Source organism: Camellia sinensis, chromosome 11 (genome assembly GCF_055761805.1).
Source record: "Camellia sinensis isolate YWXY chromosome 11, ASM5576180v1, whole genome shotgun sequence".
NCBI lineage: Eukaryota > Viridiplantae > Streptophyta > Magnoliopsida > Ericales > Theaceae > Camellia > Camellia sinensis.
Window position 1 is genome coordinate 81,844,136 of NC_138971.1, and position 27,933 is coordinate 81,872,068.

The 27,933-nt window shown below is 35.3% G+C and overlaps 1 pseudogene across 1 annotated transcript; it reads left to right on the forward strand.

Moving 5' to 3' along the window:
* The first annotated feature begins 249 nt into the window (after window positions 1-249).
* On the forward strand, window positions 250-26,592 carry LOC114255939 (putative inactive purple acid phosphatase 1; annotated as a pseudogene). The gene is made up of 13 exons (XR_014344181.1): window positions 250-373; window positions 1,515-1,697; window positions 2,005-2,096; window positions 2,197-2,263; window positions 2,385-2,507; window positions 3,229-3,321; window positions 4,614-4,743; window positions 6,662-6,743; window positions 7,371-7,503; window positions 11,949-12,154; window positions 12,257-12,412; window positions 24,952-25,339; window positions 25,980-26,592. The product of XR_014344181.1 is annotated as a putative inactive purple acid phosphatase 1 (transcript).
* The last annotated feature ends 1,341 nt before the right edge of the window (window positions 26,593-27,933 follow it).

Sequence of the window (27,933 nt, forward strand, 5' to 3'; positions counted from 1 at the left end):
TTTATCCTAGTATGAAAATAAAGTTAAAAACAAACCCTAAAGTGTGATTAAAATATTCAAAATGTCCAAATTGGCCCTTTTCTCTTATCCCAACTTTACTATATAGGTCAGTTCGATGGCCTCTCTCTCTCCCCCCTTGAATACTGTTTCGTGAGCTCATTTCAGTTCATAGAGATACACATTTGGTAATCTTCAGGTCATTTGGACTTGTGTTGATCACTTTGTTAACCAAGGTTTCTTTTATTTTTGTGTATATACATATATGTATGTCTATGCAATGTGGTTTCTGATTGTTGGATAATTTTGTGGGTGATTGGCAATGCTTTGCACTAAGATTCCCAACGATGGACATCATTGGTTTCTAATTTTGTGGGTTATTTACCTTTTTATTTTATTTTATATTTTTTTTGGGCCAGAAAGATCTTAGACCTAAAATGTTTAGACTGAGAAAAATTTCAAATTTAGAATACTAGTTTGTAGCGTTTAATCAGGGCTGGCCCTGCCCTAAGGCAGGTAAGGCTTGTGGTTTAGGTCCCATATTTTGGTCCAAAAATAGAGCCCCCAAATTAAAAAAATTGTTATAGGTTCAACCTTTTTTTTTTTTTTTGGTTTTAAGATCAATTTAAAGGGTCCCAATGTTTTATTGCGCTCATGTATAATTTAGCCCATATTTATTTATAAATGTGTTTGGGCCATATTTATTAAAATGAAAATATATAAATAAATAAATAAAAAACAATAGGGCCCCTAAATTTGGTAAAACATATAAACATATATAACATAGGGCCTCTAAATTTGGCCCAAAAATAGGGCCCCTAAATTTGGTAAAATATTATAGGCTCAATTTTTTTTTTTTTTTTTGGTTTTAGGATCAATTTAAAGGGCCCCAAAATATTTTTTTGGATCCATGTATGATTTACTCCATATTTATTTATAAGTGTAGTTTGGTCCTTATTTATTAAAATGAAAATATATATTAAAAAAAAAAGTGTTTGAGCTCAAGAAAAATAATACATAGAATATATGGGCCCTATTTTTTTTATTTTTTATTTTTACCTTCTTTATCTATTAGATTTTAGTGGAATAAATAATTTTGCTCAAATTTTTTTACCTAGGTCTTTATCAATTTTAATTGAATAATTTTTTCTTAATTTTTTTGTTCTAATTTTGTTTTATTAAATTGTTTTATTTATAATTTTAATGATTATATGTGTAAGTAAATTTTTTTATGGTTACAAATAAATAAAAAAATTATAACTTATCGTTTTATTCATAAATTTTTTTTCAATATAAAAGGGCCCTCATTTTCGAAATTCGCCTCAGGCCCCGACGAACTCAGGGCCGGCCCTGCGTTTAATGGTAATGCAAGTTCAGATTTTGATTCGTTCTGATATGTTATGAGAGCTGGTAGTAGCTTTTTTACTCTCCATTTGCGTTCCTATGAATACTGTTCTTAATTTACTTATCAAAAATGGATAATGGTTCTTAAGCAGCTCTTTTCGAATTGTATTCAGATATTGGGTGAGATGAGACTTTCTGGGTGGATTTTCTTGGCAATTTCCTGGGCATTGGTGAGCCTTGAAGGTGCAGCTTCTCATCGAGATCAGCCTCTTCCTAGAATTGCTATTGATAGAGCAGTAGTTGCTCCAGAGGATCGGGCTTTTGTTAAAGCCTCGCCTTCAATTCTTGGATTAGGAGTAAGCTTCCAACGCCCTCTGACAGACTTCAGATGACCGGGCTTTTGCCATTGATAGACTTCATTCGTCAAAGTTTAGTTCACTGATGGAGAAAGAAAGACATGGTTGCAATAAATTTTTCTAGTGATGCACTTATTGTGCCTCTTTTTCCTAATTCACAGTGGTTAAATTTTTTTATAGATCCTGAATTTTCATTTTCTACCTAGGACTATTGGATGCAAGGTTCACACAAAGAAAGCTAGAAAAAAGAAAAAGAAAAAAAGAGGGGCTAATTTTATACTAATACGATGATTCTTCTCTGTTCTAGGGCCAAAACACTGAATGGGTGACTTTAGAATATAGCATTCCAAACCCATCAATTGGTGACTGGGTTGGTGTATTTTCTCCTGCCAATTTCAGGCAAATTGAATGCCTTTGTATGTTATAATTTATTTATTTCATTATTTATTTTTAAATTTAATGTGATCTCAAAGGAAATATTTGTATTTCGTGCTTTCAGTGCTTCCACCTGTCTTCCGGAAAATCCAAGAACTGGTCCTCCGTTCTTGTGCACGGCACCTATTTAGGTTTTGTGCTGTGCTGCTTTTCTATGAAATTCTTCTATGGATTCTTAGGCTGCTGCCATCCTGTTTAACTCAACAAAAGTGGCTACAAAATTTGAAATTCACTATATCACTTCTTGTGCAGTATCAATATGCAAATTATACCAATCCCAAGTATAAAGACAATGGAAAAGGGATGCTGAAGCTTCAATTGATCAAGCAAAGATCGGACTTCTCTTTTGTTCTATTTTCAGGCGGATTATCAAATGTATGTTTGCCTTGCTCACCATTACCCTGAAATCTGCATTGTTCTATTGGCTGTTAAAGTTTTCACAAATGGGGCAAGGATAGAGAAGCCCTCAGTTTTACTTGTTGACTTGTTAATTGTTATGTTCGACGTTGTTTTAGTTGATTGGTTAGTTGGCCACAAACTGTTTGATAATTCACGTTGTTTGGTTTCAATTTCCTGAATTATATTTCTGATAATTGAGTTTTTTGTTTTTCCTTTTTTCTGTTTTAGTGATTTTTTTTTTAATATTTTAAGGGTTTTTTTATTTTTGATTTTATTTACTTTTAACTGCCGCCAGATGGATTCTAAAGGTTGCCAAACTTCTCCCAAACTGGAAAATTTTTAGAAAATCTTCACAACTCAATTCAATGTGTGTTTTTTATGAAAATTATGTATAGTTGATTCAGAATAAGTGTTTTATCTTTTGGCCTCATATCTCCAAGAACAATAGGGAGAGTGATGATGCCACATTTCCTTGTATCTAAGATGGGAGCTACTCAATTCATTGTTTGTTATGATTATCTATGGCAAACCTAACTCTTTGTCTTTTGTTCATATATATTATTCCTTTTTTATTTATTTTTTCTAGTGTCTTTTTCTCTCTTATTTGATTCTTTTATGAAAATTATGTTTCCTCTTGCATGCTAGCCATTTGTGACCTCTGTTACAATTTAATTCTGCTAGCTTCTTTATGAAACAGCCGAAGCTGGTGGCAGTGTCAAATACAATTACTTTTGCAAATCCAAACTCACCAGTTTACCCGCGTTTGGCACAAGGAAAGATGTGGAATGAGGTAAGTCTACTTTTGCTGTTAGTTTAGTCCCTAGGGTTTTTATATGATACTTAATGAAAGTAAGGGAGAATATATATCGGATAGCTAAGCGTTTGTTTGGTATCGATTTCATTTTCAATGTTTTTATTTTTCTTGTCTTTTGGAAAAAATCGATGAAAAGTTCGAAAACACTAATCATTTTCCTATTTGTTTTTCAATTTCTTGTGAAAACAATTTTGAAAATTTAGAAAACAGTTTTAAAATGTTTCCATAAAGGCGGTGTTATTAGGAAATTTTCCCAAAAACAGTTTGCCAAACATCCTACCTCCCTGTTTTCAATGTGTTTTAAGTATTGCGTCAAACAGTAACTTTTTTAACCTATTCCCATGTTTGAATTCTTGAGTTCTGAGGTGTGTGAGAGCCAACCCATACCATTCATCCAACAGATCATTGATCCCACCTCTTCTAAAACAAAAAAAATTCAATTGTTGGCAGAATTGTGCCATGCCAATACATGCCTAGGACACTCTTTAAGGTTATTTGTTATCTATGAAGCATGGGTACGGGTACGAGTACGGGTACGAGTACGGGTACGGGTAGTACGATATGGGTACGTCGATACGATCAAATCCAAAAAAAGTGTACGGGTACGGTTTGGAAAGTTTGTAAAAAAATATTTATTTTTAATTTGGAGTAATGCAAAATTTGATTAAATGGTTTAATTTGTTAACATCCAACCTACAATTAACATTTAATGCTAAAAGTAAATGTATAAATCAAAATTAAATGTCATCATATTAAATAAGTTACAAACCATAACTTAATTTTAAAATCATGCTACGTATTACACTAAAAATAAAAAAGAAGTCTACTGGAAGCAATTTTATCTTTGTAGTAGAAGAAAATATTATTTAAACTGAGGTACGGTATACTAGGTACATTTGGGTAAGCCAAAAATTAAGAAGAAAAAATTTGAATACGTGTTTCGTGTACTCGATACGTATGCAGAAGTATCATCCTAAGGCTTGGTTTGGCATAACCTAAAAAAGTCAAAAAGTCAAAAAGTCACTATTATATTTAAATCACATCATCTTATTTAAATCACATCACATCAAACTACAACCCATATAAGCCAATAAGTCAAAAAGTACACTTTTTTAGAACATCCCAAACCAATCCTAAGTATCACACGCCAAAAGTATCCGGTATGAGTATGGCGGCATATTTGTCGAAGTATCCATGCTTCATAGTTTGTCCTCTTTATATCAGGCTTGCATTTTCTTGAGAAAATGATGCTCTTTTAATATACTCAGATGACTGTGACTTGGACAAGTGGATATGGAATCAATGAAGCAGAACCTTTTGTTGAATGGTGTCCACAAGGAGGAGAACAAAGGCAATCCCCAGCTGGAACATTGACTTTTGACCGCAACAGCATGTGCGGTGCGTAATACTTTTTTCTTTTAATTTTTCTTGTAAGCTATACTTGGTTATGGATTGAAGTGTATGAATTTTTTACTATAAATCAAACTTATTTGGGTAACTTGTTTTCACAAAATTTTCAAAAGTTGGATGTAAAATGGAATAGTTTGACCGCAACAAATCCAAAAAAAAATAAAAAATAAAATAAAAAAAGAGATAAATGAACAATATGAATATCTTTTTTTTTTTTTTTGGAGCCCATGTAATGGCCCAAGTGGTCACGAAGAGGCAACTTAAGTCCCAAGAGTGTGAGATTTCAAGTTCGATTTACGGAGAGATGTTGGCTTGCATTGTAAGCTAACTCTACTAACATACTAAACGCTATGTTGTGCCCAAAAAAAAAATTTATTTTTATTTTTTATTCTTAAAGATTTGATTAAAACTAAAACTAAAACAAAAAATATGTTTTGTATACACATGTTTTAAAAACAAGTGAAAGGGGTGACTGGTGGGAGGTGGTGGCCGAAGATGGTTGTCAACGGTCAGAGATTGTGCTAAGAGGTGGTTATCGGTTGCCAGGGTTGGTTTCTAGTCAGCAATGGTGGGAAATGGTCGGCGGTTGCCAAATTTGATTGCTAGTTGCAGGCAGTAATGGCCCAATTTTTGATCGTTGGAGATGGCAGTCAACCACCAGATATGGCGATTGAAGATCATTGCCAAAGATGGTTGCCGGTTGCGAGATGTGGTGGTCGGAGAAAGTCATTGGTGATTGTGGCTGGAGGTTAGTGGTGGCCGGATGTGGTGGCAAGTGGCGATGAGCAATGGGTGGTGGCTGGAGGGGATGGGAGGAGGAAGGAATGAAAACTTTTTTCATACACAAGTGAACCAATTTTTTGTGATTACAAAAATATAGTAAATTTTGTAAATTGTTTACAAGTTTTAAAATATGAAGTTTTGTTTCTAGTTTTTAAAATTTTTGTAAATATAAACGTTATGAAATAGGCCCCTTATATGGTGTACATCTCTGTTTCATATATTTATAATGCATATCGTTGAACAACAGTATTTTTAGATGTGTAATGTAATGCTCATTGTAGATTTTAAAATTATAAAAAAAACAGTGTGCACACTTGATGGGTGTGATTGAATTCAAAATGTGAAAATTAAAACATTTTATAAATCTGAAAAAACCAACAGTTGAGAGATTTTACAAAAAAAAAAAAAAAAAAAAAAAAAAAAAAAACCCTGAATTTTGGCATAACTGCCAATGTACTGTATATTTACCCATGTAACTGCTATAGGGGTATTTTTGGAAAAGCCGAAAAATGGAAACATCAACACCAACTCCATGCTGGTCCATGTCCGTATCTGCAAATCATATATTTGAATAAAAGTGCCATAAAATTATAATGATTTTGAGTACATGTTATATTCATTGTTTTGTTATGACCAAAATTTAAAGGATTTAGTAACCCTAGGGGATTGTCCTGGTGGTAAGGCCTTGGGTCTTAGGAGTGTGCTTCCTAAGGTTCAGAGATTGAAACTTCTTAGGTGCTAACAATTCCTTCGGGCTATCGGATTGGGAAAAAACCCTTGAACTAATCATGGTGCACTTGCGTAAACTCCTTGCTGATGGCTTGTACTCCCTTGGGGATTAGTCGGACTTTGATTTGGACACCCCAATACCAATAAAAAAAATAAAAATAAATAAATAAATAAATAAAGGATTTAGTGGTTTTCGTTTATATGTTCCTATAAATCGGATATAATAACAGCATAAAAGGTCATTTAGCACCTCCTTCTGGTTTATGGGAAGCAGAATGGGTATTCTAGGGAACCTTTTTTGTTTGTTTACTTTATTAACTTGGATTAAATTAACCGAATGATTTCACAGCTGACTTATTGGGTAGGTAATTCATTTTGTATCGTCTACATACAGATGCTCCAGCAAGAACAGTGGGGTGGCGTGATCCTAGATTCATACATACTAGTTTTCTGAAGGAGTTGTGGCCTAATTCAGTGTATGTCAGATCTCATGCTTGCGTATGATAATATTTTGAACCTGTCAAGAGTCATCAAATCTCTTGGTACTTTCATGACCCAACTCTTTGTGAACCCTTTGCTCCTACTTCCATTTCTTAAAATCAATTCCAAATTTCCCGCCTTTATTAATTGAAACCTTTATGTGTTATATTTTATGAATAGAAGTGAAAGCAAGTTGAATTTTTTTATCCCAAGTGTAACAGGTCACCATTTCTACCCGTGGAGTTAATTCAATTGATGATTGAAACTTACATATCAACTGTAATGCTCAGAGAATCTCAGATTTATAGTTATGTGTTTTCTACCTGAAGTCCTGAATGTAATGATCCTGATTAAATCATAAAAGGTATATATAATGTGTTATTAATTTGGAGATTCATACATCAACCAAGTTGTTGTACCTTTAACATATGTTCTTTCCTTTCCATTTCTTTCCTATTGATGGTTTTCTTGAAAGGTTAAATCCAGATTGTAATATCTTTTAGCTAGATAAGTTGCATTGAAGATAGAAAGTGCTACTCAATGGGTTACCAAGGAGTTTTGCTGTCAGTTCTTCAGTTTTACTTGCAATTTAACACCAGATATGTTTCACATCAATTATGTAGATATACTTACAGGCTGGGGCATAGATTGTTCAATGGTACATACATTTGGAGTCCACATTACCAATTTAGGGCGTCTCCTTATCCTGGTCAAAACTCTCCACAACGTGTAGTGATCTTTGGAGATATGGGAAAGGTTTGAGAACTCATGTGACAAACTCTACTATGCATGCTGAAACATATCATTTCATATATTTCTAAGTTCTAAATATGACATTGTTTTTAAAATATCTATCCCCATAAACCTATATAGGCATTTAAGACACCAAACATGTAACTACATGGTAGCTGTTAGAATGTGTTAGAATATTTCCTATTTTATTCTGTTGAATATTCAGTATTCTTATTTTATGCCTTATGGCACTCCTGTAATTCTGGTGATGATTTAATATAAAAAGGGATGAGATACCACTCATACCTCTAACTTTTCTCTTCTAAAAAATAACATGGTATAAAAGCCACTCTAAAACCCTAGAAACCACAACCCTACAGCCACCTCCACACCACCACCGCATCACCACACCCGCCAAAATCGACACCACAGCAAATGTCATCCCCTTAGGGTTCTAGCAGTACCAGTCACAGTCTCCTAGGGCCCCGACAGGCCTAGTTGTAGCCGCCTAGGGCTTCGCCAGCACCCTAGGGCTCGTCGGAGCCCCCCTTTTTCCAGCCCAGGTCTGTCGACAGCAGGCTTGGAGATTCAGTTGGGTGGGTTTTCACCTTCCTTAGGCTACCGACAGCCACTCAGGACCTTTCTGGTTCAGTCGGCTTTCTGGTTCAAGTCGACTCTTCCTTCTCTTTCGTTCAGTCGACTCTCTCTCCTCAGTCGACTGTGTTGGCTCTGTCTTGGGTCTGGGTTGAAGTCCTTATTCGGTAATCTCATGTAATTTTGTCTTCTCTCTGCTTTGTTTTTTTCTGGCAAAGGAAAAAAAAATGTTCTCTTAAATTACTTTTTTTTGTTTTGTTTGGTATGTTTCCCCCATCTTCTAGGTTTGTGATTAAACCAGTGTTTGTTGTGAGGGTTCTTTAGTAGAGTATTCATGGCAGAATTGACTCATGAGTCTACTACTTCACATGTTTCTTAGGGCGTGAGTCCTGGTTTGCTTACTACTATGACTGATTCCCTCAACCCTAGCCAGAAAATCACCACCTCTCTCTTTAATGGTCAGAATTATCTAGCGTGGTCGCGGAGTTTGACTATATTTTTGAAGAGCAAAGAGAAGCTGGGATATGTTGATGGGCGCGTTCAGGCTCCCAGTTCCACAGATCCAGGTTATGATCATTGGGAGATTCCCAATTCTCTTATCATGGGCTGGTTGATACATTCCATGGTTCCGGAGATTGGTGAGGGATACTTATTTATAAACACAGCACAGGATATTTGGGAGGTTGTGGCCGCTTAGTATTCCCGCAAAGGCAATTTTTCCCAAACTCTTGAGTTATGATGCTCAATTGACCGGTCCGTTCAAGGTAAGATGACTATCCTCTAGTATTTTACTTTCCTTAGTAATGGGTGGAAGAGACTTGATCATCTTCAGGGCTACAAGCCTATCTGTCCCATTAATTCTGCTAGGTATCAAAAATTTGTTGAACAAGTGAGGGTCTTCAAGTTTTTGGAAGGTCTGAATGTGGAGTTTGATCCTGTTAGGAGTCGTGTGCTGGGTATGGATGTGTTTCCTTCTCTCCAAGAAGCGTTTGCTTATATGCAGAATGAGGAGAGTCGTCGTTCTGCTATGCTTCCGTCTGCCTCTTCTGATCGATCTGCCCTAGTTTCTACACCCTCTCGAGATGGGAATCGTGGTTCTCGTCCTCCTGTTGAGAAGGATACCCTTTTTAGTGACTATTGTCGTCGTGCTCGCCACACCTGTGAGACTTGTTGGAAGTTGCATGGGCTGCCATCTGGGGGTCGTGGAGATCGTTCTGTGTCTCGAGGGGATAGCTCGGGTCAGTCTAGAATGCTCGAGTTCATCATTCTGATACAGTTGAGCCACAATCCCCTGCTCCGGTTGTTTCCTCTGCTGATATCTCTAGGTTTTCTACTTCTGAGTTAGAGGTTGCTCTTCACCACTTGTTAGACCGTCAGGCATCTGGTTCATCTTCAGGTAACTTTGCCCATTCAGGTAACTTAGCTTCTTCTACAAGTGCTTTCCTATCTCATCAACTGTTTCCTTGGATTACCGATTCTAGTGCTTCCGACTATATGTCTGGGTCTTCTGATTTGTTCTCCGCTTATACCCCTTCTTCAGGACAGGATAAAGTTAGAATTGCTTATGGTACCATTTCTTCTGTGTCAGGAAAAGATGTAATTCATGCCACTGCTTCCCTTCCTTTGTCTTCTAATTTGTAATATATTTGGCTCCTAATTGACCCACTTTTAAAGGTTATCAAATGCTCATCTCTCTTCTTATACATAGTATTAGCCACCACTAGGTCAGACGTCAACACAAAATCTAAAATACTTTCTCCAGCCTCATTTCTATCACCAAAACCGTACCCATTATGCACTCTCTCATACCCTAGTTTATCTACTCCTACATGGCCATTGAAATCACCACCTATAACTAGGTTTTCTCCTACGGGTATCTCATGTAGTACCTCATCCATTCGGTCCCAAAAAACTCTCTTAGTCTGATTATCTAATCCTACTTGGGGGGCATATGCACTAATAACGTTCACTATATTCTCACCAATAACATGTTTAATTGACATAATCCTATCGCATTTCCTAATGACAACAATTACATTTTTTATAAGACTCTTGGGAAGTATTATTCTTACCCCATTCTTGTGTCTATCCTTGCCACTATAATATAGCTTAAAACTGGTATTCTCTATTTCCCGAGTTTTCTCAGCCATCCACTTAGTTTCTTGTACGCAAGTTATACTAATTCTTCTCCTAATCATGATATCCACAATTTCCATAGTCTTACCAGTTAAAGTTCTTATATTTCATGTGGCTATCCTAAATCTATAACCTTGGATTAGTTGCTTTATCCACGCTCGTCCATAAAAAAGGTGAAAACCTTTGTTCATTCTTCACTGCACCTAGGCGTCGATGCGGCGCCCCTTGCTCACTTTTCGAAACACCCCGAGGCAGGCGCAACGCGTCACTTAAGGGGAACAAATTAGTATTTAATCGATTCAAAGTATTAGGCTTCATGTCATAAAGGATCCGAATGGCTTTTTTACGTGTTGGTTGTCGGCTACCTAACACACAATCCTTCTCCTTTATCCGAGCTTGGGACTAGCGGAGTTGTTAAGCAACCCCGGCGGAGTTTTTTCAAACTTGTTTATAATTTTTTTTTTAAAAAAACATTAAAAAAAAAATCAAAGAACTCAACTAAATTTTTGTATAATTTATTTTTTATGCAACATAGTTACCAAAGTGTCATTTTTCCATCCAAAATTGGACAGTACTTTGTTTGGGGAGTAGATTGAGAAAAATTACAAACATTAAGGGCCAAAGTAGGAGGAAGGAATACTTTAAGGGCAACCAAAGTGGGAAAGCTTTTAAACTTAGGGGGAACGTTTAATTTACCCATTTTCATGCCATGTTGTCGATGTCCACGTGGCGCCACGTGGCATTTTCTGTCCAAAATTAGATGGAAGTTTGTTTTGGGAGTAAATTGGAAAAAATTTCAAATGTTAAGCGCCAAAGTGGGAAAAAATATTTTAAGGATGAGAGTGGGAAAACCCTAAAACTTTGATGTAGAATGATTAGGGCAACAACAAATCTGGGCTTTGGGGGCTGATTTTAATTGGATTTTATGGCAATAAAAATATAGGGGACAAGTAGGGTTTGTTTTGGGTAATAAATGGTTTAACCATGAAAGATGAAATTTTGGGGCTGTTTAGGGGCTGTGAACAGTGAACAGTACTTTAGGCTGTTAAAAGTGCAGAAAATAAAAAGAGGGAAAGGACAGGAAAAAGATAGGTCTAAGTATCACACTTCGATTCTATAGAAATCACACCTAAGGTTAGGGTTGCATCACACAAACCCAAACAAGTTTCAAAGCTCTCAAAATTCTATAAAATATCAACTCTATTGAAGTATAAGCTATCGCTTTATATAGAATTTGGAACTTCTTATAGCAACTAGAACCAAAAAAGGAAACTATTATAATATCTTTGACTTTCAAAATCAATTCAAGACCAAATAAGAAATATAAATAAAATCCAATTAAATAACTTGACTCACAAGACGATCCATGGGCAACCCCTTACAATCCATGACAATAATAATAAAAATTACTAAAATACCCTTCATCTAAAAGTCCTAGAAAACATAAAAATAATCATAAAATAAGACTAATAATACTAGACACATAATTATATAAGATTCCTAATAATTTCTCTTTGAAATCATGCCAACGTCTAAATATTATCACTTCTTTGAATCTAGTCTTCCTTGAGCTTCTTATGCTCTGTATCAAACTTAAGGGGGCAAAGTGTAATTTACCCAAAATAGTTATATGTTTCTTTGTGTGTAAAAGTACTTAATGTCCAGGCTTTAAGTTTACTAACAAGTGCTAATACTTAGCTGCAGTTTTAAAGTATTCTTTTTCATTTTCCACCTTGCAGGATAAGGCTGATGGCTCTAATGAATATAATAATTTCCAGCAGGGCTCTCTTAACACTACTAAGCAACTCATTAGAGACTTGGAGAACATAGATATAGTGTTTCACATTGGAGGTATTTGCTATGCAAATGGCTATCTTTCGCAGTGGGATCAATTTACTGCACAAATTGAGCCAATTGCCTCAACTGTGCCTTACATGGTTGCGAGGTTTGTTGGAACTTTTTGCAAAAATTGTTAGAGCATATAAATACTGAACTGGATGATTTTGGTAGAGCATATATTGTGTTGGTTGATGATTTATCTGTGTAGCGGTAATCATGAGCATGATTGGCCGGGAACAAGTTCCTTCTATGGGAACATGGATTCAGGAGGAGAGTGTGGTGTCTTAGCCGAGACGATGTTCTATGTTCCTGCTGAGAACAGGGATAAATTCTGGTATGGGACACATTATAATAACAACTAGTTAGATAGTTGTTTTAATTTTAATTTTTTGTTTAATATGCACATAGATAGCCATATATGTTTAAAGATTTTACTTTCTCACATTTTGCCTTCCACCACTTGATAGTACTCTCTCTAAATTCTACATTTAAGTAGAGAATATAAATGTAGGCCATCTTAAATGATATATGTGAATTCTGTAGAATCGTTGAATGCATGAACTACAGTAATATCGCAAATATTTGAACAACTTCCGATGTAGGATGGTGTATTTATTGTTATTAATTTCAGAAGGGCAGCACAGGCGCAATTTGGTTAGGGGGTCCAGCTTTTCTGCAGTTGGGAGAGAGGACTGGACCCCAACAGTGTGCTTTGGTGTGCCCTGTTGGAACAATCTTCTGTGTAAATAAAATAACTAGAAATAAAAAAACAAAAATAAATAAATCTTATAGAATTTATTTCGTTGAACCGAATAAATAATTCAAGACCAAATCCAGTGTGTGACACTCTGTCCTTAAGACAGATTCGCCCCGCTACGGTACTTACAGTTGAGCGGCGTCTATCTCCCAGGATACAATGATCTTCACAAATTGTTGTAGTACTCCAAACAATTTGTTCGGCGAACCAAACCTATGTTCTAACTCTCTGAAATTAATTATTCCTAAAAAATGAAGATTAATGCACTAATACACCAAAGATAACAAACTGGACAACAAATAATATTTCAGACTGATTTTTGGAATACCCTAGACTGCTGGAATATAGTTCTATTTATAGGCAAAAATTATCCACAGCCCGAACAGGTGCTGTTTAGACAGAACCGGTACAAAAGATTTTGAGCTCAAAAAGAGGTTCTTACTGTAAGCACATTTGAATACCAATATTCAAACAATTTGTCCGCTAGTGCAAAATTTGAAATTTTGTTCGTTAGAGCAAATGTTTCAAACTGTTGCATCTTTATTATATAAACTATTTTGAATATATATATATATTAAACAAATTGAATAGTTTAATAAATAAATGAAAAGGTACAAATTTTAGGAAACCACTTAGGAACCTAAACTTTGAATTTAGAATTAAATTAAATTCCCACAATTACAAATTTTAGGAAACCACTCAGGAATCCAAAATTTGAATTTTAGAATTTAATTAAATTCTCACAATAATTTTTATTGAAAAAATTCAAAAGAATTTTATTTAAAAAATTAATGTTAGACCCGAAAACGACGTCAACTTCACATTCACTCATAAATGGTTTTGACATTCCGTCTTCACCGTGTGACTTGCCACGCGGCAAGGAACACGTCACCTCTTCAGACCCACCCCAAAAGACGTTTGGGGCCCACTCAAATTTGCCTATATTAAACCATTTTTCCAACAATCCCCCACATGAATGGAATTTGACGGAGAGAAAATGCAACAACATGATCTAAATTCAGAGAGTACAGAAATCGAAAATATTCTGCAAAGGATAGGTAGCTTTTGGCTTTGAACCTTCCCTTGTGAGACACTATCGGATTTACTAGCTAACCAGTGAACATGATGTCTTGAACTGTTCAGCCGTTTGTGTAAACCAAGACAATAGAATTCACACAGTATATTCCCAGACACAGTTTAGTTCTCACTATTGTGTTCATTTTGGCCCTGAACAACCTGGTCTCTCATGAGTGCTCTAAAGACTTGTAGCCCTTCACAAATCTTATAGAACCGGCCTAGTTCACACTCACATAGGTAATTCTTATGAAGAGTATCCTGCAATACTCCACTAGGTTTACCTTGATATAAGAATCATTAAAAGTATTACTTAACCTAAATCGCTACAGACATCACTTATTTTATCATAGAAATAGGTAGGAGTTAGACTCCACAGTGATCCTTTTGAGTCAATCACAATCCGATTGTCCCTTTGAACCTAGATCTTGGGATCTCCAGTCAATTAGGTTGGGTTGCCGTTGTGGTAACTCTTATTTAATAGGCTTAAGTCCCATTCCCCTCGATGAATTCTCAACTAACTCTCTTGCTAACCCTTTGGTTAGTGGATCCGCCATGTTGTCTTTAGACTTAACATATTCTATGGAAATAATTCCATTAGAGAGTAGTTATCTCACGGTGTTATGTCGACGACGAATGTGTTGTGACTTACCGTTATACATATGACTTTGTGCTCTACCTATAGCTGATTGACTATTGCAATGTATGCATATAGCAGGCACCGATTTTGGCCATATTGGAATATCTTCAAGGAAGTGGCGAAGACATTCTGCCTCTTCCCCTGCTTTGTCTAAAGCTATGAATTCAGATTCCATAGTAGACCTAGCAATACAAGTCTGTTTGGAAGATTTCCAAGATACAGCTGCCCCACCAAGAGTAAAGACATACCCACTGGTGGACTTCGAGTCTCTAGTATCCGATATCCAATTTGCATCACAGTATCCTTCAAGCACTGCTGGATATCTAGTATAATGAAGCCCAATGTTACGAGTAAATCAGAGATATCTTAGAACCCTTATCATTGCTTTCTAGTGTTCTACTCCCGGATTACTCGTATATCTACTTAACTTACTTACTGCATAAGCTATATCTGGGCGAGTGCAGTTCATCAAGTACATTAAGCTTCCAATAATTTGGGCATACTTTAATTGAGAAATACTTTCCTGTACATTCTTAGAAAGATACAAATTAACATCTACAGGAGTTCTAGCAAGATGATCATCATCTTTGCTGAATTTGTCAAGTATTTTCTCAATGTAATGAGATTGTGACAAAGCATATCCTTATGATGTTTTGGTAATTTTTATACCAAGTATTACATCAGCAATGCCCATGTCCTTCATATCAAAATGTTTATTCAACATTTTCTTGGTAGTTTTAATCATATCATTATTACTACCAATGATGAGCATATCATCTATATAAAGACATACAATGACATAACCTTTATTTGTGTTTTTAATATAAACACATTTGTTACACTCATTAATTTTAAATCCATTTGACATCATTGCCTTGTCAAATTTCTCATGCCATTCCTTTGGCACTTGTTTTAAACCATATAATGATTTAACCAATTTACACACTTTCTTTTCTTTCCCTGGAACAGAAAACCCTTCTGGTTGTTCCATGTAAATTTCTTCATTTAACTCACTATTTAAGAAAGCGGTTTTAACATCCATTTGATAAATTTCTAGATTGTATAGAGATGCGATGGCAATTAGCATTCTAATGGATGTTATTCTAGTAACTGGTGAGTATGTGTCAAAGTAATCTAGACCTTCTTTTTGTCTAAAACCTTTGACTACAAGTCTTGCCTTGTATTTATCTATTGATCCATCCACTTTCAATTTTCGTTTGAAAATCCACTTGTACCCTAGAGGTTTACAACCTGGTGGCAAGTCCACTAATTCCCAAGTGTGATTTTGCAAGATGGATTCAACTTCACTGTTGAGAGCTTCTTTCCACAAAGGAGCTTCAGGACTGGACATAGCATCTTTAAAAGTTAAAGGCTCATTTTCTAACAAATATGTTAGAAAATCTGGACCAAAAGATTTTGAGGTTCTAGCACGTTTACTACGCCTAAGTTCCTCTTCCTCATTTTGATCTAACTCTTGTTCTTGATCATGTTCTTGATCCTGACTAGTAATAGCATCAAAAGATCTTTTATTAGTACTAGTCTCTTGTCCAGTCTTCTTTGGAAATATATGTTCAAAGAATGATGCATTCCGAGACTCAATAATAGTATTTACATGCATTTCGGAATGTTCTGATTTATGAATCAAAAACCGATATGCACTACTATTCTTGGCATAACCAATGAAAATGCAATCAATGGTCTTAGGACCTATCTTAGTCTTTTTAGGACTAGGAATAGCCACTTTAGCCAACCACCCCCACACTTTTAAGTATTTGTAGGATGGTACTCTACCATGCCACATTTCATAAGGTGTTTGATTCACTTTCTTTCGGGGTACTTTATTTAAAATATAATTAGCAGAAAGTATTGCTTCCCCCCACAAGTTCTGAGGTAATCCAGAACTGATTAACATGACATTCATCATTTCTTTTAAAGTCCTATTTTTCCTTTCAGCAATTCCATTTTGCTGAGGTGAGTAAGGAGCGGTGGTTTGATGAATTATTCCATGTTCTTTACAAAATTCACCAAAAGGTGATTCATATTCACTACCTCTATCACTTCTAAGTTTCTTGATTTTCTTACCAAGTTAATTTTCAACTTCATTCTTATATTGAATGAAAGTTTCCAAAGCTTCATCCTTGGTTCGAATTAAATAAACATAACTATATCTAGTATAGTCATCTATAAAAGTGATAAAATACTTTTTCCCACCTCTAGTTTGAATTGATTTAAAATCACAAATGTCACTATGAATTAATTCAAGTGGTTCCGTACTTCTTTCAATTGAATGAAAAGGAGTTTTAGATAATTTTGCCTCAACCAAATTTCATATTTATGATTTGAATCAATGTTAAATTTAGGTAAACATTCCATATTAATTAATCTACGCAAAGATCCATAATTAACATGTCCTAGTCTACCATGCCATAAATTTGAAGACTCAAGCAAGTAAGAAGAAGATGTAGTATTATTAATAACTGAGGGTACAACGGTCATTACATTTAACTTGAAACGGCCATCAGACATGTAACCTTTTCCTACATACATCCCATTCTTTGTAAGTACAAATTTATCACTCTCAAATACTAGCCTAAACCCATTCTTACTCCACAACGATTCGGAAACAAGATTCTTGTGAATGTCCGGTACATGCAGCACATTGTTGAGAGTGAGTTCCTTTCCTGATGTCATCTTGAGAACAATCATTCCTTGTCCTTCAACTTTGGAAGTTGAGGAGTTGCCCATAAAAAGTTGTTCACCATTGTCCACTGTAGAATAAGATGTGAACATCTTTTTGTCGGCACAAATATGGCGAGTAGCACCAGTGTCCACCCACCATTCTTTAGGATTTCCGACAAGATTAGCCTTAGAAACAACTGCAGAAAGATTGATGTCATCGACACCATTGGAAATATTGTCCACTTCGGTTATATGAGCTTGAGCAAGCTTCTTGCTTGTTCTTCTTTTGCTTTTGCTTTTGCCTTTGCTACGGCAATCTTTGGCCCGATGTCCCTCTTTGTCACAGATGTAACATTTGCCATTAAACTTGTACTTTTTATTATCTCCCCCTTTAGAGCCTTGTGATGAACTTTCTCCAGAAGACTTTCGTTTCTTAGTTTTTGAAGCATGTTCCACCACATTTGCCTTAGACTCCATAGGATGCTTACCAGCCCGCTTTTCAGAATTACGGTTGTCCTCCTCAATCCTTAAACGCACAATTAATTCATCCATAGAAATTTCTTTGCGCTTGTGTTTGAGGTAGTTCTTGAATTCCTTCCAGCCTTTTGGTAACTTTTCAATTAAGGCTACAACTTGGAAGGATTCATTGAGAGACATGCCTTCTGCGTGAATGTCATGCAGAATGAGTTGGAAATCTTAAGCTTGGCTGATCACAGTTTTTGAATCAACCATTACAAAATCCAAGAATCTGCCAACCACAAATTTCTTTGAGCCAGCATCTTCCGTTTTGTACTTTTTCTCCAACGATTCCCAAAGTTCCTTTGCTGTCTTGATTGGACTGTAGACGTTGTATAATGTGTTGTCAAGTCCGTTCAAGATGTAATTCCGGCAAAGGAAATCGGCATGTTTCCAAGCATCAACCGCAGCAACCACTTGCCGGTCGGTTTCATCCTCTTTCAGGATAGGAGCATCTTCATGGAGGAAACGAGCCAGGTTCAGAGATGTAAGATAGAACAACATTTTCTGTTGCCATCTTTTAAAGTTAGTTCCTAAGAACTTCTCTGACTTTTCTCCATGATTTATTGGCACTGTCACCACAGGAGAGGGGGTTGACGTCATTGCAGCCACCACAGTAGTACTTGTTTGGGCATTAGTTTCAGTAGCCATCAATTCTAATATATAAAACAAAATTATAATTAGAATTTACACTACACAGAAAATTAAACCAAATTCACAGAATTGAATTCTGTAAAAATAAAAGAAACAAGAATGTAACTTTTATTTTCCAATTACTTTGAAAATAAAATAAAATTTTATTTAAATAAATTAATTTCACACAGAAAATTAAATTCTGTAAAATAAAAGAAATAAAACTATAACTTTTATTTTTCAATTAATTTGGAAATAAAATAAAATTTTATTTAACCAAAATAATTCCACACAAGAAATTAAATTCTGTAAAATAAAAGAAATAAGAAAATAACTTTTATTTTTCAATTAATTTGGAAATAAAATAAAATTTTATGTAAACAAATTAATTCCACACAAAAAATTAATTTCAATAACACTTCAATAATTAAAATACTGAAAACAGAATTTTAATTAATGAAAACTCAGAAAATAATTTCTAAAACCCAAAATTAATTTATGAAAAAATTCCACAAAAATATATTCTGAATTGTTAATGACACCAGTATCGTACTACTAGTTGTTGTCAAAGAAAAGAGACAGTATATTACTACTATCTGTCAAATAGCATATAATCACTATTTATTTTTCCAACCAGAATATTATTTTGTAAATCCACAGAAAATAATTTTCTTCCGAAATTATTTACGAAGAATGAAAAAAGGGAAACAAACGAAAAATTCTGTATACAGAATAATTTGGTTCTGTCTTAAAATTGTTGGAACAATCTTCTGTGTAAATAAAATAACTAGAAATAAACAAACAAAAATAAATAAATCTTACAGAATTTATTTCGTTGAACCAAATAAATAATTCAAGACCAAATCGAGTGTGTGACACTCTGTCCTTAAGACAGATTCGCCTCGCTACGGTACTTACGGTTGAGCGGCGTCTATCTCCCAGGATACAATGATCTTCACAAATTGTTGTAGTACTCCAAACAATTTGTTCGGCGAACCAAACCTACATTCTAACTCTCTGAAATTATTTATTCCTAAAAAATGAAGATTAATGCACTAATACACCAAAGATAACAAACTGGACAGCAAATAATATTTCAGACTGATTTTTGGAATACCCTAGACTGCTGGAATATAGTTCTATTTATAGGCAAAAATTATCCACAGCCCGAACAGGTGCTGTTTAGACAGAACCGGTACAAAAGATTTTGAGCTCAAAAAGAGGTTCTTACTGTAAGCACATTTGAATACCAATATTCAAACAATTTGTCCGCTAGTGCAAAATTTGAAATTTTGTCCGTTAGAGCAAATGTTTCAAACTGTTGCATCTTTATTATATAAACTATTTTGAATATATATATATATTAAACAAATTGAATAGTTTAATAAATAAATGAAAAGGTACAAATTTTAGGAAACCACTTAGGAACCTAAACTTTGAATTTAGAATTAAATTAAATTCCCACAATTACAAATTTTAGGAAACCACTCAGGAACCCAAAATTTAAATTTTAGAATTAAATTAAATTCTCACAATAATTTTTATTGAAAAAATTCAAAAGAATTTTATCTAAAAAATTAATGTTAGACCCGAAAACGACATCAACTTCACATTCACTAATAAATGGTTTTGACATTCCGTCTTCACCGTGTGACTTGGCACACGGCAATGAACACGTCACCTCTTCAGACCCACCCCAAAAGATGTTTGGGGCCCACTCAAATTTGCCTATATTAAACCATTTTTCCGACATGCCCTACTCGGGCTACATCGATATTCTGAGCTGTTTATTTTTATTTTATTTTCTTTTGTGGAGATGATCCATGAAAAAAAATAAGATTGATTTGATAATTGTATGAGTTGAATTTTGTAATAAGGAAATAAAGTTGAATATCAAGAGAGAATAGAAACAAAAAAGATGAAAGAAAGAACACAAATGATTAATGTAGTTTGGCCAATATTGACTTGTGTCCACGCACACAAAGCTCTATGGGTTACATTTTTTCTATTTTTTTTGGGTAAGTCATAAATAAAACAATGAAATATACATGTGTACAAGAGGCATACCCCAGGAAACTACATGTCAATACAATTTCCAGCACCACCCCACTAAAATACTTAGGAGGGATATCAAACAAAGCACAAAAGTTATCATAATGTGTTGCCAATGTATTATGCCCCTAGGAGCGATATATTGGCAACAATAACAAAATGACAAATAACAAATGATACATAAACCTAAGTTTTGCTCATTCCACCACCAAACTAACAACCGAAACAACAAACAAGACCAATGGGCACATCGTCTGTAAGAACAAGAGCAACCAACCATACCCCACGAATTGTCCTCGCAACCCCTAGTCTCTACAACGACTAATAAAGAGTCTCGATTCTCCATAGCAATGACCCGCTGATAAAGAGCCTCAATTCCCCATAGCAATGACCCTCTCAATCACTCTCAAGTCATGTCGGAAGTGGCATAAGAACATCACCTATGTGTCACATGAAGCTGCATGGTCAATTTTAGGAATACAATGAACTGATCTGAAATAGTAGACAAGGCCTACGGTACTAAAAAACAAACACCGCCTCATAGCCAGGACATGCCATGACATAAAAGAAAGAATCTAGCCCCATGGAGGAATCCTAGCAAGCACAACATCTATAAACAATGAGAGTCCACCAAACCATGCCAACTGCCCTCACATCTCTCAGTCTCTCCCATGGTTAATCAAAGAGCCTCGATTCCCCGATAATAGTGACTATCAAGCCATGCTGGAAGTGGCCTCTGAACAAACCAGGTTGAAATCCCTTTAATTAATGAATTGAGAGAAATCAAAGATAGCAAAAATCATGATAATCACAAATCATGAGATCTTCATATATTCTAATATTTTCCATATCTTTAAGAATACGCTCTTATCTTCAATACTCACCCTTCAAGTTGGAACACAAAACATTTGAAGTGATGTGTCCAACTTGAACTTGAACTCGAAAATAGGGCGATCATCACAAACAGTTACAATGAAGTTGTCCAAAAACGACAACAATTGTGATTTCTCCCCTCAATAACGACTTGGAAGAACCTAGGTAAGGAATCAACATCTTGCAATAAAGAAATGTGCATGGAATCAACTTCATGCAGACACAATACACACATAATCAACATTGTGCAAATAGAGATTATTCTCTCCCTAAATGACAAATTGAGGGAGAAGCAACAAGAAATAGTAACAACTGAACCTTAACAAGCTTCAAGAACACCAAAAAACAGCCAATCTAGAGACCAAAACAACACCCAGGGAAGGGTTTCCAAATACAGGGGTCCATAAGCCTAATTAGCACCCAAACAAGGGTTTTCAAGCCCAAATAAAACAAAGGGCATCAACAGAAACAACAAGAGAGACAGTTGTCGTGAAGAAAACCAGCCAGCAACCAAGGATGGCTTGGCAAGCTGAAGCCTATCAACAAACCATGACCACAAAACCACTCTAGGGATCAAATCAACACCTAGAGAACATGTACCTCAGAAGAAATCAATTGGGTAGGACATCCAAGCACAAAACCACCAAAATTGAACAATAAGGAGTGCTGGAAAGCAACAAGGCAGTAAACAAACTGGAAGGAACTCCTTCCTTTGCCAAGTTGACACCCAAGGAAGAAAAACTAATGAAGAAATCAAATGGGAGAGAGCAGGAGAGCAGAATGAAATAGGGCCAAAAAAGGTCTAAAAATACGTCAAAATTCGGAAGGGTAGGATCAGATGCTTCGATACCAAGTTGAATTTTGTAATAAGAAAATAAAGTTGAATATGCAGAGATAATAGAGACAGAAAAGATAAAGAAAGAACACAAATGGTTAATGTGGTTCGGCCAATATTGACCTACATCCACACACACAAAACTCCATGGGCTCCATCTTTCATTCATTCACTTGATTATCCTAATTACATTATACACCATAAAAATAGAATAAGAGATACAATCAAGGGGGAATATGAAAAACATGGAGAGTAGGAAAAACAAGTTTTATTTTCACAATCCAATGCATAATTCACTTGTACATCCATTACTTTGTAATTATTTATCCTACACCATGTTTTTGACATTTCCCCTACCATCTGATCCCTTCAGTTAAGGGATTAAGAGAAATTAAAGTTAGGAAAAATCATGATAAGCACAAATCATGAAATCTCCATATATTCTAATATCTTTAAAATCTTTAATAATATAATTTTATCTTCAACAGTACGCACATGATTCCATCAAATTTGTCTTTAAAAAATAACAATAAAATAAAAATAAAAATGAATGGCAAGTATATTTTGAAAATAGATCATCCATCTTTTATTCATGGATAATGTAAACACAGGCACCTAAAAACTGAATGACTCAAATCATTGACATGGACCTTGTATAGGTCCCATGGACGCATATTGCTTTGGTCCTGTCATAACTGGAAAGAAGTTGGACCATTGGTTAAAATTAACTGATTTTTTTTTTTTTTTTTGGGATTTGGTATGGAACTAATTAAAGTTGTTCACTATGGATGTTAATTTTACATTTAGTTAATCCTTTAACTTGTAGCCATTTGATAATACCTATATTGTACATACACAAATATGCTTGGCTATTCATTAAACAGACTGAATATCATCAATATTTGGATCAACACCCCATGTAGAATAGTTTAGTTATTGCTTTGCCTATTGCAGAAGCACGATGCATACTTATTGGGAACTTCTAAATGCACCCGCTAAATTCCTCAGTACATCCACTTCACGCATCACAATTCTTGGACCATATGCATAAACTCTTGTACCTTAAACATGATGTGGTTCTATTGAGAAATTTGGCGGGTGCAATTATAGGCTCCCATACTTAACGTCTTCTTTTATCTCAAGATCATTATTTAATAAATTACACTGACACCCCTTGTATACTTGTGAAATAACACCGTCACCCCCTTTATTCTATTAAATATCACTCCCCTCCCTTCTTTTTGATATTAGAGTATCAATCTCATCCATACGTGAGTCAACCGTTTGTTGACCAACGAAAATTGCTAATCCCAACAAATATATTTCATGCCTCCACTTTCAATGGCCACCCAGCAGCTCCTTCCACTCTCATCCTTCATTCTAGCTGAAGGAAAAAAATTCTAAGAAACAAAAAAATTAAAAGAAGAATTAGCCATCCACAACTCCCACCACTCCCATCCTCTAGTCTATCCCCCCCCCCCCCCCAAAAAAAAAAAAATTAAAAGAAGAATGAGATGAGTTGATCAATCAGAACAAATTAGAACAAAAATTAAAAGAAGAATTAACTTAAGGCATTTCATTAGATAACTAAAAGCATACTTACAGCTTGAATTGAATGTAAATGATCATGTAGACTATAATAAAAACAAAGACATTTTGCGGTTCATACATTTTATCAAACAATAAATTGGCAAAGAAAAATGAAAGAACACTTAAATTATTGTTGAAAGTGTATCCTGAAAATTATACAATGTGAAACAGAGTGGTGCATTGTAATGGCAAAGGCATGTGAAGGAGGTCCTTCAAGCATCTTCAAAACTCATGGCCTTCACTAGCCCCTTCCTCCATCAGAAACCACCTTAACCCACCACGACACCTCCACGCCCATAGTTCAACCATCCACAACCCAAACCACCAGCCCCTCCATACCTACAATTCCACACTCTTCAACTCCCACTGCTCCAAACCCAATCCTATCCCCATCCCAACCACCCAAAATGAACCGAATTATACACAATTTGACCAGAACCTACAAAATCATACATATAAATCAAACCTTATTTCGGTGATTTACAGAGAATATGGTAAAGAAGAGAGAGATGGTGGGTATGTGGCTCATGGTGGACAATGAGCTTCCATAGACGATGGGTTCACTGTGGTTGCGTTGGACGACTGCGGAAATCATCATTGGGGCTGCGTTGGGTTGCGCTGGTGGTGGATGATAAGGCTACGCGGCTGCGACAATCACAGTTGCAGATGAGAAGAAGGTGACTGTGGATGGGATGCTGACAATCATTGCTGACAGAAAATCAGTAGAGCGATTGTCGGCAATCATGCTTGCAGATGAGATGGATGATTAGTCTGGTTTAGATGAATGGCTACAGCAATTGTTTGTTGGCCTGATTTAGGACAAATATAAGAAAGAGGGAAAGAGAGAGAAGAATAAAGAGAATGGTCCATGATGGAGTTGTGAGGTAGTGGGAATGGTGGTTCAGGTTCAGAAGGTGAGTTGTGTCATATTAATGAAGAGAAAAATAGAGAGAGAAGAAAGAAAAGGGCTGCAAAAGTGTATGGGAGGGTGGGATATTATGATCATTTTATCATGTCATTTAACTGAGTTCTCTGACAAGGGAGGTCAGGGTGATTTTGGATAATAAAGAGGTGACAGTGTGATTTCAGAATTATATAAGGGGTGTCACTGTATTTTACCCTATTTAATATCTTTAAAAACTACTTCACACTCTTGCTCATGTTTAGCTGATACACTCTTGCTCATGAATTATATAAGAGGTGACAGTGTGATTTCAGAATTATTTTACCCCTATTATATAAGGGGTGTCACGGTTGTTTAGCTGATACAGAACACGATTGGAGAGAGGGAACGGAGCAATTTAACTTCATTCAGCACTGTCTGGCATCCGTTGATAGACAAAAACAACCGTGGCTGATCTTCCTTGCGCATCGAGTATTGGGTTATTCTTCTGCTGATTGGTATGCTGATGAAGGATCCTTCGAGGAACCAATGGGGAGGGAGAGTCTTCAGAAACTGTGGCTGATCTTCCTTGCGCATCGAGTATTGGGTTATTCTTCTGCTGATTGGTATGCTGATGAAGGATCCTTCGAGGAACCAATGGGGAGGGAGAGTCTTCAGAAACTTTGGCAGAAGTACAAGGTTGACATAGCCATCTATGGCCATGTGCATAACTATGAGAGGACATGTCCCATTTACCAGGTATTCTTAACTACACATCAAATGATGGAATGCTCTGTTTATATATATATAGATATTTTTCCTGGAACCACTCTAAAGAAAAGTTGGCTCTCATCTTTTGTTCCATCTAACTTCCTAAACACCCTGAAAGTGGAAATGTCTTTTGGACAATTTTTAAGTTTGCTTGCTTATACTTGCTACTAGCCTACAACTCTGATTGCTTTCTTGGGAGAATGACTTTGGATGACCAGAAAAATGGTGTTCTGGAGGTGTAGAGGGAAAAGATTGATATGAGACAAAAGCTTCACTAAAATAATTTCTTCGGATGCACGAATATTATGTTTCCAGTAGCTGAAAACATGTGTTACTTTATGTTTTGGCAAGGTGTGCCATGGTTCAGGTTCTACCAAAGAAAAGATAAAACTGAAAGGGAAAAGGAAGTTCAAGAAATTTTCTATTAGAAATAACTAAAGAAATGATTATTGAGAAATCATAGCAGACTATTTTGTCTTTCTCACAACATCAGGGGTTTGTTAAGCTTTCACTTAATACGGAATAAATAAAATATTTCAGATGTTGATTTAAATAAAATCAACTTGTTCTACTCTCTTACAAGTTATAACTAACATTTTGGTGGTGGTTTTTGTTTTTGTTGCTACAGAACATTTGCACGAATGACGAGAAGCACTATTATAAGGGTAGCTTGAATGGGACAATTCATATAGTTGCTGGGGGCGGTGGAGCAAGCCTTGCGGACTTTACTAGCCTTCAAACCAAGTGGAGTGTCTTCAAAGACCATGATTATGGATTCGTAAAACTCACTGCATTCAACCATTCAAACCTTTTGTTTGAGTACAAGAAAAGCAGGGATGGGAATGTTTACGACTCATTCAGAATATCACGGGATTATAGAGACATCCTGGCCTGCACTGTGGACAGTTGCCCGAGTACAACACTGGCATCTTGAGTTTTAAATGCCCTTCCCTTCCTTGCACACTGAATGTTAATTTCACAACTTGGTCATGTGTAGTGTGATATATGCAAACAATTGTTGGGTAATTACATAGTGGACACAAGTTTGTCAAGGTTAACCATCATGTTGCATACAATATGAACATATAAAGCGTGTAGATCACGACAGATTTACCGGCAATTAGCCAATGCTTCACTTGGCTCTGGACAGGTGTAGAGCGCGTAGACCTTGGATTTTTAAGTTGTAACATAACAATGGCTATATTAGGTTTATTAGGATGAGTTAGATTAGTAGTAGAAAAGAGCAAATATACATATATATATATATATATATGTATAGGGTAATAGAGTACGTAAGTTATTCCTTTTGTAAATTCAGCATAACTCAATATTATGGGAGTAATAACTAAAAATAATTAAAAAAGAAAGAGTTCTAATTAAACATGACATAAGGTATAATTAAAAAACACTTGGATCATAACTAACATTATAATAAGTCATAATTAATAACAAAATAGGTCATAACAAAAAATAGCAAAGGCGTGGTAACAAGGGGTGTGTGTGTACTGTTTGCACATTTGGTTACGATCTATGTCTTTAGTTATGACTTACTTGGTGTTAGTTATGACAGATTGTGATGTTAATTATGACATTATTTGGTTATGATCCAAGTATTGTTTAGTTATATTTCATCTAATATTTGTTTATAATATATATATATATATATGTATATATTTATTTATTTTTTGACTTGCAAATATAATATTTACTTTCTCTGGCCTTATAAAATTGAGTTATGACATTTGTAATAATCGAATTTACAAATGTTATGACATGCATATGATACACACCCATAGCATTACCTTATATTTGAACATTTGTTTAGGACAGTGCAAGAAACCTAATTTTTTTTGCCCAATCCATATTAATATGATAACTAGTCTTTTAATTTCATGTAAAAAAAAATATATAAAATTTTTTGTAGTAATTATAAATAAATATATATATACATGTATAGACATAAAAGTTTCATCATAACCAAATACATAGAAGAAAATAAAGTTTTAGTTCATTCCACTTTTTATTACTGTTACTCGTGTTCTATCAAATCAACCCTGGAGTTTCTCTATTGTGCTAGATGATGGGCGGGCTTCATTTAGATTGAATTTTGATTTTTTAAAATTGATTTTTGAAAGTTTTTTATTTTGTTTTTTGTTTTTTATTTTGAGAAAAGATAAAATATTATAGAATATGAAAAGTAACAAACATTAGTTAGCTCTTATGGAAGGCAATCTTAGCAGCTACATGTGCTGCTTCCACTACCTTCCTAGGAGCCTTGGATATACATACATAATCTCTCAATCTGTCGTGTCGACCTTTTTAAACTTTTGAATAAAAACACTTGACAATCCGTAAGGATAGTGATAGCCTTGACATGCTGTTGGACACACCATTGCAAAGCTTGAAAACATGCTTTTACTTCAGTCATTAACGCAAAGAGGGCCATAGAAGTGTATTGTTTGTACGCAACAACATTACCACTACTATCCAAAGCAACCCATCCAACACCATCTTGTTTTGTGTGCTTCATCCATACTCCATCAATCAAAATCCTGTCAAAACACGGATCTGGCAGCCAAGAC